This window comes from Triticum urartu, chromosome 6 (genome assembly GCF_003073215.2).
Source record: "Triticum urartu cultivar G1812 chromosome 6, Tu2.1, whole genome shotgun sequence".
NCBI classification, from domain to species: domain Eukaryota; kingdom Viridiplantae; phylum Streptophyta; class Magnoliopsida; order Poales; family Poaceae; genus Triticum; species Triticum urartu.
Window position 1 is genome coordinate 300,332,671 of NC_053027.1, and position 17,195 is coordinate 300,349,865.

A 17,195-nucleotide genomic window follows, 5' to 3' on the forward strand; every position below is an offset into this window, starting at 1 on the left:
TGGGAAGCCAGGGGTGGCCGCTCGTACCGAGGGCGCGTCACCTCCTTCCTCGCCTCGGCGTCATGAGGGCGCCGGGACCTCTTCTTCGGAGGAAGTAGCTCGGGCTCCACGAGGGGGGTCTTTCCCTTTTCTGCTGCGGAAAACCTCCTGATCGATGCCATGGATGTTTCGGCAAGATAGCAGGATGGAGGGACCAAGAGGAAGAAGAAGGAGCGGACTATGAGAAGATAGGGATGAGCGAGGGGGCTCTGCCCCTCCTCTCATTTATAGCCAGAAGGAGGCCAATCGCTGGTCACCACGATCGCACGTAATAATGATTTTCCTCTACATGCAGCGGAGTCTCGTCAAGTCGGGGAGTTGCCGAGGCAGCATGGGGAAGCGGAGGCGCCCACGTCCCATCAATCGCCATGCGTCGACCAAGGCCATAGGCGGTTGGGGCCCGCGGCGCTCTGCGCTTGCACTTTGGCTTCGCCTCGAAGCCAAGCTCGAGCGTGCCTTGGGCCCGGAGGTTACTGTCGGCATCCTAGGAATAGGGGTACCCAAACATGCCTGCCTGCTGCCCACGGCGTGGCTCCACCAGTGGCCTGCTACGGGCCAATTTCAGTAGCAACAACACAAGACCCTCGCGAGGGGCCAAGCCTCGCGAGGCGGACGACACCAAGACCTCCCTAGGGGGCGGCCTCACCAGGCTGGGATATCAAGGCAAGATGCACCTCTCGAGGTTTACATGATGTGAGCCAGGACGACCAAGGCCAGGCAGGCGCCAACAGGCGCAATGCACCAGTTTCCTCTTTCGTGCTAAGGAAGCAAGCGCAAGCGCGAAGTCCTGAGGAGTCAAGCAAAGGTTTCCATATTGGTGCAATGAGACCAAGACCGCCAGTACGACAGGATGGAGGTCATCGTGGAGCCCACGACAGCGTCACCACCAGAGCCTTTGCAGGCGAAGACTACTTTTGTCATGCTAACTTGTACTAGTTGTCTCCCTTCGAATTTAGCCGTTGTGGGATCCCTTCCCACCAACATTTGGGAAGAGGACCAAGGCCACTATTAATAGGATTTAGCCACCACCATAGAAAGGGATCGGATCATTCAGACCATCCCCTCACCCACCAGCTCATCGAGCTCAAGAACACCTCACCTCCTGAGGCTATTCATCCACTGTACTAGTTCATCCTCATCCCCTCGAGGCAATCCACCAGAAAGCTGGAGTAGGGTATTACACCGCAAGGTGGCCCGAACCAGGATAAACTGCTGTGTCTTTTGCCTTGGGTTCGTTGATCTAAGCTGTGGGACCATTGGGCCGACATGTCAGGGAGAAGGAGTTCTTCGTACGCACCCCAGTGTTCAAACCTCTCAAGGGTATGCGGAGCCCTTAATCCGACAGCACCGGCCGAGCCTTGGGGGCCATAGGTCCCGGTTCCAGACACGAACCAGGACCAAAGGGGCTCGCTCCTGGCGCTGCCCCTTTAGTCCCAGTTGGTGGCTGGAACCGGGACCAAAGAGCGGGCTACTTTCCTGGTTCTAGCCACCAAGAAGGACTAAAGAGATGCCCATATATACCCTCGCCCCTGCCCACCCTCTCCTCTGTTTTTGGCTGTGTGGGAGGTATGTGCATGCGCTGCTCTGTTCTCCCTTCTATGCATGCACATGAGAGCCACACTTAAGATTTCTCCTCTCCAAGCTCGACCTCCAAGCTCCATTTTCCCCAAGATTTGTCTAGTTTTGGCGGTCCGTTCTGTCCGGTCCCCGTCCTCACCGCCGTCGATCGCCCGCGTTGATCTCGTTGTCGGCACCACCGTGGTGAGCCTCTTGTTCTTATCTTCTTTTTAAAAGAAAAAAAATCTTACTTGTATGATTTAGATAGATACTTGAATAATTTTCTTAGTTTTATTATTGTTTGTTATTATATAGTGCCATGGTTTTGGTATCCGCCCCCGTCGGCCCTCGACCTATCTATGATTTGAATGTGGTATATTATCTTTTATTATTATTTGTTTCATTTAGTGTTTATGACAATTATGCCGACTGATAACCCACAAGTATAGGGGATCGCAATAGTTTTCGAGGGTAGAGTATTCAACCCAAGTTTATTGAATTGACACAAGGGGAGCCAAAGAATATTCTCAAGTATTAGCTGCTGAGTTTTCAATTCAACCACACCTGGAAACTTAATATCTGCAGCAAAGTATTTAGCAGCAAAGTAATATGATAGTAGTGGTAACAGTAGCAAAAGTAATATTTTTGGTGTTTTATAGTGATGATAACAATATAGCAACGGAAAAGTAAATAAGCGAAGAGCAATATATGGAAAGCTCGTAGGCAATGGAAAGGTGATAGAGAATTATGCCGGATGCGATTGATCATGTAACAGTCATAACCTAGGGTGACACAGAACTAGCTCCAATTCATCATTGTAATGTAGGCATGTATTCCGAATATAGTCATACGTGCTTCTGGAAAAGAACTTGCATGACATATTTTGTCCTACCCTCCCATGGCAGCGGGGTCCTAGTGGAAACTAAGGGATATTAAGGCCTCCTTTTAATAGAGTACCGGACCAAAGCATTAACACATAGTGAATACATGAACTCCTCAAACTACGGTCATCACCGGGAGTGGTCCCGATTATTGCCACTTCAGGGTTGCCGGATCATAACACATAGTAGGTGACTATAGACTTGCAAGATAGGATCAAGAACACTCATATATTGATGAAAACATAATAGGTTCAGATCTGAAATCTTGGCACTCGGGCCCTAGTGACAAGCATTAAGCATAGCAAAGTCATAGCAACATCAATCTCAGAACATAATGGACACTAGGGATCAAACCCTAACAAAACTAACTCGATTACATGATAGATCCCATCCAACCCATCACCGTCCAGCAAGCCTATGATGGAATTACTTATGCACGGCAGTGAGCATCATGAAATTGGTGATGGAGGATGGTTGATGATGACGATGGCGATGGATTCCCCTCTCCGGACCCCCGAACGGACTCCAGATCAGCCCTCCCGAGAGGTTTTAGGGCATGGCGGCGGCTCTGTATCGTAAAATGCGATGAATTCTTCTCTCTGATTTTTTCTCCCGAAATACAATATATGGAGTTGGAGTTGAGGTCGGAGGAGCTCCAGGGGGCCCACAAGGTAGGGGGCGCGCCTAGGGGGGCAAGCGCGCCCCCACCCTCGTGGCTAGGGTGTGGGCCCCCTGTTCTTGATCTTTTGCCAGGATTTTTTATTATTTCCAATAATACGCTCCTTGGAGTTTCAGGTCGTTCCGAGAACTTTTGTTTCTGCACATAAATAACACCATGGCAATTCTGCTGAAAACACCGTCAGTCCGGGTTAGTTCCATTCAAATCATGCAAGTTAGAGTCCAAAACAAGGGCAAAAGTGTTTGGAAAAGTAGATACGACAGAGACGTATCAACTCCCCGAAGCTTAAACCTTTGCTTGTCCTCAAGCAATTCAGTTGATAAACTGAAAGTGATAAAGAAAAACTTTTACAAACTCTATTTGCTCTTGTTGTTGTAAATATGTAAAGCCAGCATTCAAGTTTTCAGCAAAGATTATAAACTAACCATATTCACAATAACACTTAGGTCTCACGTTTACTCATATCAATTGCATAATCAAGTAGCGAGCAATAATAATAAATCTCGGATGACAACACTTTCTCAAAACAATCATAATATGATATGACAAGATGGTATCTTGCTAGCCCTTTCTGAGACTGCAAAACAGAAATGCGGAGCACCTTTAAAGATCAAGAACTGACTAGACATTGTAATTCATGGTAAAGAGATCCAGTCAAGTCATACTCAATGTAAACTAATAGTAATGAATGCAAATGACAGCGGTGCTCACCAACTGGTGCTTTTTAATAAGAGGATGATGACTCAACATGAAAGTAAATAGATAGGCCCTTCGCAGAGGGAAGCAGGGATTTGTAGAGGTGCCAGAGCTCGATTTTAAAATAGAGATGAATAATATTTTGAGCGGTATACTTTCATTGTCAACATAACAACCAAGAGATGGTGATATCTTCCATGCTACACACATTATAGGCGGTTCCCAAACAGAATGGTAAAGTTTATACTCCCCTTCCACCAACAGGCATTAATCCATGGCTTGCTCGAAAAAACGAGTGCCTCCAATTAACAAGAGTCCTAGGGGGAGTTTTGTTTGCAATTATTTTGATTTGATTTTCATAAAGCATGGGACTGGGCATCCCGGTGGCCAGCCATTTTCTTGTGAGTGAGGAGCGGAGTCCACTCCTCTTGAGAATAACCCGCCTAACATGGAAGATACAGACAGCCCTAGTTGATACACGAGCTATTCGCGCATACAAAACAGAATGTTTATTTGAAGGTTTAGAGTTTGGCACATATAAATTTACTTGGAACGGCAGGTAGATACCGTATATAGGTAGGTATGGTGGACTCATATGGAATAACTTTGGGGTTTATGGAGTTGGATGCACAAGCAGTATTCCTGCTTAGTACAGGTGAAGGCTAGAAAAAGACCGGGAAGCGACCAGCTAGAGAGCGACAATTGTCATGAACATGCATTAAAATTAATCAACACCGAATGCAAGCATGAGTAGGATATAATGCACCATGAACATAAATATCGTAGAGGCTATGTTGATTTTGTTTCAACTACATGCGTGAACATGTGCCAAGTCAAGCTACTCGAATCGTTCAAAAGAGGATACCACCCTATCGTACCACATCACAACCATTTTAATAGCATGTCGGCATGCAAGGTAAACCATTATAAGCTCCTAGCTAATTAAGCATGGCACAAGAAACTATGATCTCTAGTTGTCATTACAAACATGTTTATTCATAATAGGCTGAATCAGGAACGATGAACTAATCATATTTACAAAAACAAGAGAGGTCGAGTTTATACCAGCTTTTCTTATCTCGGTCAGTCCATCATATATCGTCATAATTGCCTTTCACTTGCACGACCGAACGATCTGGATAATAATAATAGTGCACGTGCATTGGACTAAGCTGGAATCTGCAAGCATTCAATAAACATGAGAAGGCAAGGCAATATGGGCTCTTTTGTCAGATCAACAATAATGCATATAAGAGCCACTTCAACAATTTAATTTTGGTCTTCTCCTATCGACCCCCAAAGAAAAGAAAAGAAAAGAAATAAAACTATTTACACGGGAAAGCTCCCAACAAGCAAAAGATGAATATGAAATCTTTTTGGGTTTTCTTTTTAATTACTACCACAAGCATGGAAAGTAAACTAATTAAAAGCTACAACTAATTTGTTTGCTTTTTCTTAAGGTTTATTAAACACACAAGAAGAAAGCATAAAAAGGAAATAAACTAGCATGGATATTACAATGAAAAAGTATGAGCACCGACATCTGGCAATGAGTGTGTGAACATAAATGTAATGTCGGTGAGCAATACGTACTCCCCCAAGCTTAGGCTTTTGGCCTAAGTTGGTCTATGGCCACGGTTGTCCTTGCGGATATCCATAGTAATAATTGGGGTCGTACTGCGAAGAAGAAGACTCTAATTGCCACTGGTTGGCAATCATGTCCGGATCCCACTGGTAATTAGACTGTCGTGGAGGATCAACTTGTGGTTCCAACTCTGGCTCTGTAGCTGATGTAGGGTTCCAGTAGGCGTGAATAGCCTCTAATGGAACAAGGTACTTGCCTGCAGATAAATCGAACAAGGAAGGAGCAGGCAGGGTAATAGTCTCAAGATGATGTTTATCAAAGAACAATTTGTATTAGAGCTCATTTCCCCTATTCTTAACAATAAAATCATGTGCTACCATACTCTTATAATCTAAATAAATAGGAGGCAACAATTTTTCTTCCTTCTCATAATGCCTAATAGGTATGTTAAAATGTGCAACTAGGCGCGAGGCGAAGATGCCTCCAAAGACTGGGCCCTTAGTACAGTTAAGATTTAACCGCTTTGCAATAATAGCACCCATGCTGAATGTATCATCATGAAATAAGGCGTGGCACAAAATAACAATATCAGGGGCACTCAGGTTTCCACAGTTTCCACGCCGAATTAAGCATCTACTAGCAAATATAGAAAGTAACGTAGAACAGGAAAGTGTATGCTAGTAGTTCGTGCATTGGAAACCTTCCTCGTTTCCCCTACCGCGATGGTATCAATAAACCCATCCACATCGCCGCGTTGTGGTTCCTCTATGATGCCCTCGAAAGGGATCAAACAAACCCGGCAAAAATCACGAAGTGACATCTCCTTATGCTCATCATATAAATAAAACTCCACCGTAGGTGGTGAGCTCCTAGCATGGAAATGAAAGTTTTGCACAAACATATTGGTGAGTAAGAGATACTATTCGCGCTGGTCGTGGAGGAAGGCGGTGAGGCCTGCATTCTCAGCCAATTCATAGAAATCATCATAAATCCCGGCTGCTCTCAAGAAATCATCACAAGGCCATTCACATGGCCGAACCTCCGTGATGCGAGGCAGATTATATTTGGGCTTCTTTGCTTCTTCATTTTGCTTTTCCTTCGAGCTTCGGCTCAATGAGCCCCTCAAAAATCTCTTCATTATTTTCTGAAAAATTCTGAAATTTTTAGTAACTTCAAAATAAAAGTGAACCAAACTCAACAAAATTGATAGCAACGACTCCTACAAGTGCCTAGAGCCTATATCATGCATCTAAACTACTTGGAACCATATAAATTTGACATGCAAGCTCAAGAACATGGTCACCTAGGCAGCACAAATTTTCAATGAATAAAGCACTAGAACAAAAACTAATTGGACCAATGGAGGAGTCACATACCAAGGAACAATCCCCCAAAGCAGTTTTTTGAGAGGTGCTTTGAGCAAGGAGATCGAAAATCGCAGCAAAATGAGCTAGAACTCGTGCTTGAGCTGGATAATGGTGTTTGTGGGAGGAAGGAGTGTGTGGGTGCAGGAATAAGTGGAGGAGGTCCATCATGGGCCCACAAGGCAGGAGCGCACGCTTAGGGGGGTAGGGCGCGCCCTCCACCCTCGTGGCCAGGTGGATGCCCCCCTGCCGTGTTCTCAGTGCCAAATATTCTCAAATATTCCAGAAAAAATCATATTTAAATTTCAGGGCATTTGGAGAACTTTTATTTTCGGGGTATTTTTATATTGAACGGATAATCCAGATAACAGACAGAAAATACTATTTTTATTTTATTTAATATAAATAACAGAAAGTAAAAGGAGGGTGCAGAAGGTTGTGCTTTCTAAATTCATCCATCTCATGATCACCAAAAGGAATCCATTAACAAGGTTGATCAAGTCTTGTTAACAAACTCATTCCGAATAACATGGAACCGGAGAATTTTCGAATAACACTAGGTTACCTCAACAGGGATATGCACATCCCCAATAATTAGAATATCATATTTCTTCTTGACAGTAGGAAGTGGAAATTCAAAACCTCCAAAAATAATCGATGGAATTTTTCCAATAGAATTGATACTGTGGACTTGAGGTTGTTTCCTCGGAAAGTGTACCGTATGCTCATTACCATTAACATGAAAAGTGACATTGCCCTTGTTGCAATCAATAACAGCCCCTGCAGTATTCAAAAAGGGTTTTCCAAGAATAATAGACATACTATCGTCTTCGGGAATATCAAGAATAACAAAGTCCGTTAAAATAGTAACGTTTGCAACCACAACAGGCACATCCTCACAAATACCGACAGGTATAGCAGTTGATTCATCAGCCATTTGCAAAGATATTTTAGTCGGTGTCAACATATTCAAATCAAGTCTATGATATAAAGAGAGAGGCATAACACTAACACCGGCTCCAAGATCACACAAAGCAGTTTTAACATAGTTTCTTTTAATGGAGCATGGTATAGTGGGTACTCCTGGATCTCCAAGTTTCTTTGGCATTCCACCCTTAAAAGTATAATTAGAAAGCATGGTGGAAATTTCAGCTTCCGGTATCTTTCTTTTAGTAGTAATTATATCTTTCATATACTTAGCATAAGGATTCATTTTGAGCATATCAGTTAATCGCATACGCAAAAAGATAGGTCTAATCATTTCAGCAAAGCACTCAAAATCCTCATCATCTTTTTTCTTGGATGGTTTGGGAGGAAAAGGCATGGGTTTCTGAACCAATGGCTCTCTTTCCTTACCGTGTTTCCTAGCAACAAAGTCTCTCTTATCATAACATTGATTCTTTGACTGTGGGTTATCAAGATCAACAGCAGGTTCAATTTCTATATCATTATCATTGCTAGGTTGAGCATCATCATGAACATTATCATTAACATTATCACTAGTTTCAGGTTCATTACCAGATTGTGTTTCAGCATCAGAAATAGAAATATCATTTGGATTCTCAGGTGTGTCAGCAACAGGTTCACTAGAAGCATGCAAAGTCCTATCATTTTTCTTTTTCTTCCTTTTAGAAGGACTAGGTGCATCTATACTATTTCTCTGTGAATCTTGCTCAATTCTCTTAGGGTGGCCTTCATGATACAAAGGTTCCTGGGTCATTATACCAGTTCTAGTAGCCACTCTAACAACATAATCATTATTCTTACTATTCAATTCATTGAGCAAATCATTTTGAGCTTTAAGTACTTGTTCTACTTGAGTGGTAACCATATAAGCATGTTTACTAATAAGTTTAAGTTCACCTTTAACAGTAGCCATATAATCACCCAAGTGTTCAAGCATATCAGCACTGCGTTTTAATTCTCTACCAAAATAAGCATTGAAGTCTTCTTGCTTAACCATAAACTTATCGAACACATCTAAGCATGGGCTAGCAAATTTAGTAAATGGGATTTCATCTTTATCATATCTATAGAGAGAATTTACCTTTAATACATGTGTCGGGTTATCAAGACCATGTATTTCTTCAATAGGAGATGGATTTAAATTATGCATTTCTTTGACAGGCGGTAAATTAAGACCATGTATTTCTTCAATAGGAGGTAAATTCTTAACATCTTCAGCTTTAATACCCTTTTCGTTCATGGATTTCTTTGCCTCTTGCATATCTCCCGGACTGAGAAATAGAACACCTCTCTTATTCGGAGTTGGTTTAGGAAAAGGATCAGGAGTTGGCTCAGGAAGTGTCCAATTATTTTCATTTGTCAACATATTATTCAATAGAATTTCAGCTTCATCCAGTGTTCTCTCCCTGAAAATAGAACCAGCACAACTATCCAGGTAATCTCTGGAAGCATCGGTTAGTCCATTATAAAAGATATCAAGTTTTTCGTTTTTCTTAAGAGGATGATCAGGCAAAGCATTAAGTAATTGGAGAAGCCTCCCCCAAGCTTGTGGGAGACTCTCTTCTTCAATTTGCACAAAATTATATATATCCCTTAAGGAAGCTTGTTTCTTGTGAGCAGGGAAATATTTAGCAGAGAATTAATAAATCATATCCTGGGGAACGCACACAACCAGGATCAAGAGAATTAAACCATATCTTAGCATCACCCTTTAATGAGAACGAAAATATTTTAAGGATATAAAAGTAGCGAGTTCTCTCATCATTAGTGAACAGGGTGGCTATATCATTTAATTTAGTAAGATGTGACACAACAGTTTCAGATTCATAGCCATAAAAAGGATCAGATTCAACCAAAGTAATTATATCAGGATCAACAGAGAATTCATAATCCTTATCAGTAACACATATATGTGAAGTAGCAAAAGCAGGGTCAGGTTTCATTCTAGCATTAAGGGATTGCTGCTTCCATTTAGCTAATAACCTCTTTAGATCATATCTATCATTGAAAGCTAAAATATCTCTAGTAGCTTCTTCATCCATAACATAACCCTCAGGAACAACAGGCAATTCATATTTATTAGGGGGAGAGTCTTCATCACCACTTTCATCAATATTATCAGTTTCAATAATTTCATTCTCTCTAGCCCTAGCAAGTTGATCATCAAGAAATTCACCAAGTGGCATAGTAGTATCAAGCATACAAGTAGTTTCATCATATGTATCATGCATAGCAGAAGTGGCATCATCAATAACATGCGACATATCAGAATCAATAGCAGAAGCAGGTTTAGTTGTCACAAGCTTACTCAAAACAGAAGGTGAATCAAGTGTAGAGCTAGATGGCAATTCCTTACCTCCCCTCGTAGTTGAGGGATAAATCTTGGTTCTTGGATCTTTCAAGTTCTTCATAATGATAAGAAGATATAAATCCCAAGTGACTCAAAGAATAGAGCTATGCTCCCCGGGAATGGCGCCAGAAAATAGTCTTGATAACCCACAAGTATAGGGGATCGCAACAGTTTTTGAGGGTAGAGTATTCAACCCAAATTTATTGATTCGACACAAGGGGAGCCAAAGAATATTCTCAAGTATTAGCAGCTGAGTTGTCAATTCAACCACACCTGGAAACTTAATATCTGCAGAAAAGTATTTAGCACCAAAGTAATATGATAGTAGTAGTAACTTTAGCAAAAGGTAACGGTAGCAAAAGTAATATTTTAGGTGTTTTATAGTGATGATAACAATAGCAACGGAAAAGTAAATAAGCGAAGAACAATATATGGGAAGCTTGTAGGCAATGGATCGGTGATAGAGAATTATGCCGGATGCGATCGATCATGTAACAGTCATAACCTGGGGTGACACAGAACTAGATCCAATTCATCAATGTAATGTAGGCATGTATTCCGAATATAGTCATACATGCTTATGGAAAAGAACTTGCATGACATATTTTGTCCTACCCTCCCGTGGCAGCGGGGTCCTAGTGGAAACTAAGGGATATTAAGGCCTCCTTTTAATAGAGTACCGGACTAAAGCATTAACACATAGTGAATACATGAACTCTGTCAGATGTGGGGTTCCGGCAAACCCTTAAGGTTCGAACACTGGGTGCGCGCGAAGTCTTTTCCTCCCACCGATCTACTCCCTAACTCGCTAAGATCTCGCAGACGAACACGACGAACTCACAACACAGAAAGACACAAGATTTATACTAGTTCGGGCCACCATTGTGGTGTAATACCCTACTCTAGTGTGGTGGTGGTGGATTGCCTCTTGGGCTGATGATGAACAATACAATGGGAAGAACAACCTCCTGAGGTTGAGGTGTTCTTGTGCTTGGCTAACTTGTGTGGGTGAGAATGATCTAAGATCTCGTCCTTTGCCTATGGTGGTGGCTAGTCCTACTTATAGAGGCCCTGGTCCTCTTCCCAAATCTTGAGCGGGAAGGGAGCCAACAATGGAGGGCAAATTTAAAGGGGGACAACTAGTACAAGGTATCCTGGCAAAAGTGGTCTTCGCCTGCCAAAGGCTCTGGTGGTGACGCCGTCTTGGGCTCCACGATGACCTCTATCTTGCCATCCACCTTGTCATGGTCTCGTTGCACCGAAATGGCAACCTTTGCCTGATGCCTCGGTACTCCTCGCCTGCGCTGGTTTCCTTAGCACCAAAGAGGAAACAAGGACGCTGTGCGTGCTGGCGCCCGCCTGGCGCCTGCCTGGTGTCGATCGTCATGGCTCACATCATGAGAGCCTCATGAGGTTCGCCTCGCCTTGATATCTCCGCTCCTCGTGAGCCTGCCTGGCTAGGCCTCTCCAGAGTAGGTCTTGCATCGTCCGCCTCGCGAGGCTTGGCCCCTCGCGAGGGTGTTGGATGCCTTGTTGATGAAGGTGGGCCATACGGCCTGCTAGCTTAGCCACGCCACGGGCCGCAGGCAGGCAAGCCTGGGGACCCCCGTTCCCAGGACGCCGACAGTAGCCCCCGGGCCCAAGGTGCGCTCGGGCTTGGCTTTGCAACGAAGCCAAGGGCCAAGTATGGAGCACCGCGGGCCCCAAAAGCCTATGGCCTCGGTTGACGTGTGGCGGTTGATTGGACGCGGGCGTCTCCACTTACCCATGCTGCGTCGGCAACTACTCGACCTGACAAAAGGCTGGTGCAGGCATCACTTGCCTTCATTGCTTGTTCCTCGCCTTGCTCCAGATCCCCTTCCTTGGTCTCCGCCACCGCTATCTCCAGATCCGCTCCAATCTCATCCCGTAGTTGTGATCCATGGCGCCGCGTAAGGCCAAGGCTTCCCCAGTGCCGGCTTGGTACGAGCCGGCCCTTGAGGCACTTACCGTCACGGAGAAGAGCCTCGCCTCCGTGCGCCTGCTGACGGCGGGCGAGAGCAATGAGTGGTGGAAGACCGAGCTCCGGCTTGCCTCCGACGCGCCGGAGCCCGAGTGAAGCACCTTCTTCCCCTTCTTCTCGAGCAGCATCACCGTCGGGTTGGTTCCTCCATTCTTCGATTTCTTTTGCGAAGTCCTCGACCACTACGGGCTGCAGGCGTTGCATCTCCATCCCAACTCTATCCTCCTCCTTTCCATCTTCGCCTACTATTGTGAGGCGTACCTAGGCGTGATGCCGTCCGTGGCGCTCCTGTGCCATTTCTTCTTCCTCCGTGTCAGTGAGGGTAACATCTCTGGATGTGCTAACTTTGTTGCATCCAGCAAGGCCAATTCGATCTCGAGCATCGGGAAGAGGGCCGACAACATTCGATCCAAATGGGTCATGATGGACGCCAAGTGCGCTGATCCGCGTCTGGCGTTGCCCATGGCGGCGCCGTCTTTACACGAGGGATGGCCCAGGGCGGAGCATGCTGATGAGCGGGCCATGTTAGTGTTGGTGCAGATGGTGACCGACCTAAAACCGGGCAACGCGAGGGCAGCAAAGGTGATGGGGGTCATGCTTCTGAGGGAGTTCTTAACCCTGTGAGTAGCTCCACTCCAGGCGCGTTCACGCCCCCCGTGGGAGCTTGAAGAAGAGGGGAACATGACCCGCCAGAGGCCAGGGGCCCTGCCTGACGATGAATTGGTCGCTGTCCTGCGCCTCATAGTTGGGGACAACCAGGAGTACCCACCAAGCGCCTTCGTCCCCCTGTTCCGGCGCAAGGATTGGGAGGAATTCGTCGCCTCCAGGCCGACCTTCGATGTGCGTGGGCTGGTGCCACCGGTGCTCCTAGGAGCCCCCGCGGCACCGGAACCTGTGGAGATGTCTTCTGGCGAGCCCCGCAGGGAGGAGGAAGAGGAGGTGGACCCGAAGAAGACTCTGGAAGAGGTGGGGGAGACTTCCCCTCTGAGCAAGGCCGAGATCCTCCGCGCCCTTCCTGACGATGCCGAGGCCGACGCCCGCTAAAGGGAGAGGGAGCAGCCCCCCATCCCGACGAGGGGTAGGTCGTCATTGGTGCCTCGCGATGCCGTCTCCGCCCCGATGCTGTCAGGCTTTAGGCTTCCTAAGCAAAAGTATGTCGCGGTGGACCAGTAAGTGTCTCAAGCTTCGCCTTGTCCCTATTTGCACTCTTCATTTCCTGATGCTGGCCCTTGGTTGGTCAGGCCGACGTCTTCCGCGAAGAAGATGAAGGAGGATGCGGCGTCCGTGCCTCCTTCCTCAAGAAAAGGTGGGAGCAGCGCCCGCATCTCCCCAGCCCGGTCGTCCTCACGGGGCCAAGAGGAGCATCGCCATGTGGAACCAGCCCCCATGGCCCTGCTAGCTCCGGAAGTGCCGGCGCCTGGCGCGGCTGACGAGGTCCCAGCTGCTCCGGAGGTCGCGGTCTCCCAGGTCCTGGTGATGATGTCGCCCGCTCTCACTGCTGCACCTCCACTTCCAGGTTCTTCTGCCCCTGCTGCTACTCTGGAACGTGCTCTCTTGGAGATGACCCAGCTCTGGCGGATCTCCTGGGCGCAGACCCACGCCTTGTGGCCGGGCGCCTGGAGTTGGCTTTAGGCTGGCTCCATTCCGACTCGGCGGTTCGCGCGGCGCTGGGCCAGGCCGCTGCGGCTTCTGAGAAGGAGAAGCAAAGTGCCGCCAATGCCGCAGCCGGTCGTGAGATGGTGTTGAAAGATGCTGAGGTCGCCCGCGACCGCTGCCAGGCACTAGAGGATGAATTGCAGGGCCTGTGCACCAAGCTCGCCGAAGAAGCACGCTGCCACCAAGCGAAGGAGGGGGAAATGAAGGCCCGGGAGGACGCCGTCTAGAACCGTGATGCCGAGCTGGCGGAGTTGGGGCGGACACAGGCCGCTAAGCACAGCCGGTTGGAAGAGATGGAGCGGGAGGCGAAGGCAAGGGAGGCTGAGCTCGACGCCAAGGCGCGAGTCCTGACTGAAGACCGTGCGGCCTTTGCCGATCTTGAGAAGAGGTCCTGCAAGGCGCTGAAGACGCTTTACGAGCACGACCCGGAGAGGTCGCTGGCCACCGATGAGGATGGCCCCGCCCAGCTGCTTCCTCTCTTGGTGCAGGCGCTCGAGGAAGTCGTTGACGATGTTGGTCCTATGGCGGAGGCGGAGGCTCGCGTCCTATCTTCAGCTGCATTGACTCGCGTCTTCAGCCACCTGCACCATCGCGACCCCGACACTTGCCTTGACGAGCTGCTGGAGCCTGTGGTTGAAGACCAATACGAGGCTGCCGCCACAGCTGTGCAAGGTCAGGTAGAGGCCTTGTTGGAGAAGTTCCGCGGCTTCGTCTCCACTCCTATGTCCGGCGATGTTTCCGATCTTGCAGCTGGTGGTGAAGGCGAAGACAACGTCGCTCATGAAGTGGCGCCTTCCGCAGGTGACGGCGGCGTCCAGGGGTGACCTGTGGCTACTCTCCTGTTTCGTTCCTGCAACATGCATTAGGCCTCGGGGAGGCGTTTAGACTTTTCATTTGGTATCATGAGGACAACGTGCAAGGACAATATGTTTGTAATATTTCCTTTGAGATTTTGCGATTTCCTTCCTATTTGCTTTGCGTTCTGCGTTGGCAGAGCCCGGCCCCGTGCATACCTCAACCGCCATTGGGCCGACCGGAAACCAGGATGGACCAAGGAGTGAGGGGCTACGTGACCAGTTAGGACCCTGAGTCGCGATGCTCAGGAGTCCCCCTTGACGCGCAAACAGCTTATAGGGAGAGTTCACAAGGATAGGCTGATGTTCTACGTCGGCAAGGCCCGGCCCCGTGCATACCTCAACCGCCATTGGGCCGACCGGAGACCAGGACGGACCAAGGAGTGAGGGGCTATGTGACCAGTTAGGCTCCTGAGTCGCGATGCTCAGGAGTCCCCCTTGACGCGCAAACAATTTTCATACCTGCCCTCGCCGAGGCCTCGGGAGGGGCGCGCGACGCCCAGGTCCGAGAGACCTGGTGGGTTGGCATGCGCTTAGGTGTGGCCTGAGCGCAACCCCCATGCCCAGCCTCCTCGCGCGGCTCTCCTGAAGGGAGGCGTTGCGGTGAGGCCGGATGCTGAGCTTTGGGCTCCCTAAGGTTGGTACGACCGTGGGGCCGCCCTCAGTTGTTTATCACCAGCGCGGAGCATAGTGCTTCCGCTTGTGCACGGGCATAGCCGCTCCTCGGCAGTGTCAACAGCCAGCGCGGAGCATGGTGCTTCCACTTGTGCGTGGGATGGGGGCCCCCGTCCGGGAGGAGCCCCCGGGACGTGTACAGCCCCGCCCTGACACGTGGCTTGCACGGCGGGGCTGCGAGGTGTATCTGGGCACTCGTGAGCCAGCGCGGGACTCACAAGGCCCTACCTCAAGGCGGGTTGCGCCTGGTCTTGAGTCTTGGTGATTGTGTGTTCCTGCAAGGCTGTCAGGTGCAAGCACTCTATGTCCTCAGGACCCGGCCCTCGAGCGAGCTCAGCCGCCGCTGGTACGCCAGGTCACGATGCCGTGGTCAAGGACAGGGGGTGAGGGCTGGAGAGCCAGTAAGAGCTCCTGAGCCGCGATGCTCAGGCGCCCCCCTTTTAACGCGCAAGCGAATTGCACGGGGTGAATGTATCCGCGGTGGGCGGCAATTGAGCAGGCGATAACCGTTGGCAGGTTAAGCAGGGAAGGCAAATTAGTTTGGGTAAATGCAGGAAGATACATGCCACTAGGTCCGGCCCTAGCGGCTTGGGGATGATGCAGCCCGAGGGGCGCCCCTAGCAAGGTAAGCTAAAGACATGAGAAAATGGAATACATGCCGTAGGGACGGACCCACACGGTCTAGGAATAACGCAGCGCTTCCAGCTTAACGAGCTTGGAAGATGTCACCTGGTTCTATAGACGAAGCAGAGTTGGTGCAGCTGAAGGTGTGCGTCAGAGAAAGGACTCCTCATGAGCCACCGGAGCCCTGAGCCTCAGGAGGCTTTGGGGGCTCAGGAGACTTCCCGAAGACCGTCTCCATTTCCTCCAGGACGACGCGGTGCCTGGCCTCTTGAGCCACTAGGTCACGCCACACGGTGCGTTGATAGGCCGACGCCGCGCTCGGCAAGCCGAGGGGCATGCGAACGTAGCTATGTGGCGGGCCCTCGCAACCACCCACACGCGAAGGCCAGAAGCGCTCCTGAGACGCGGCCCTGTTGAGCCCTGGGACGTCGATGCAGACATGCAGCTCAGCACCCTCGCCTGGGTGGTGAGCCGCGCCCTGTGAGCGGCTGTCGCCGCGCATGGCTCTTGCGTCTTGCAGTTCCTGTGTGGTCTTGGCGATGAACTCCTGAGCGGTGGGCACCCCTTGCCCTGTGTCCTCCTGAGGAAAACGTGCCGCGTGGCACGCCTCCAAGTGGCGCCCAAGCACCTCCCTCGTGAGGTTGGCAAGGCCCGAGGCCCTCCAGAAGAGAGCCCCCGAGCCCTGCCCGAGGAGGGCGCTGGGCGCGCCTTCCTATGTGATGGAGGGAGGCGCCCCTGGGACGGACGCTGATCCTGACGAGGCTCCCGCCGCGCGCCATCCTCCTGAGGTCCTGCACGGCGCAGCTTCTTCTTCTTGGGGATGGCCTCTAGAGGGCCCTCACTTCTACTATCGGGGTCGTCGATTGCTGTAGCTTGGAAGGCGCGCTCGAGGGAGCACACCACATCCCTTTCTTCACACGGGACCGTGATGACCCCGCCACTTCCAGGCAGAGGACGTTGTAGCCATCGTGGGTGACCGCCATGAACTTTGCCAGGGCCGGATACCCGAGGATGGCATTGTACGGCAGGCGGATGTGCGCGACGTCAAAGTCGATGAGCTCGGTGCGATAGTTGTCGCATGTGCCGAAGGTGACAGGCAGGCGGACCTGCCCTATCGGTGTGGTGGAGCCGTTGGTCACTCCTGAGAAAGGTTTGGTAGGCTGGAGCTGCTCATATGGCACTTGGATGTTGTCGAAGGTGTCGACGGACAGGACGTTGAGCCCTGCCCCGCCGTCGATGAGAGTCTTGGTAACTTGCACATTGCTGA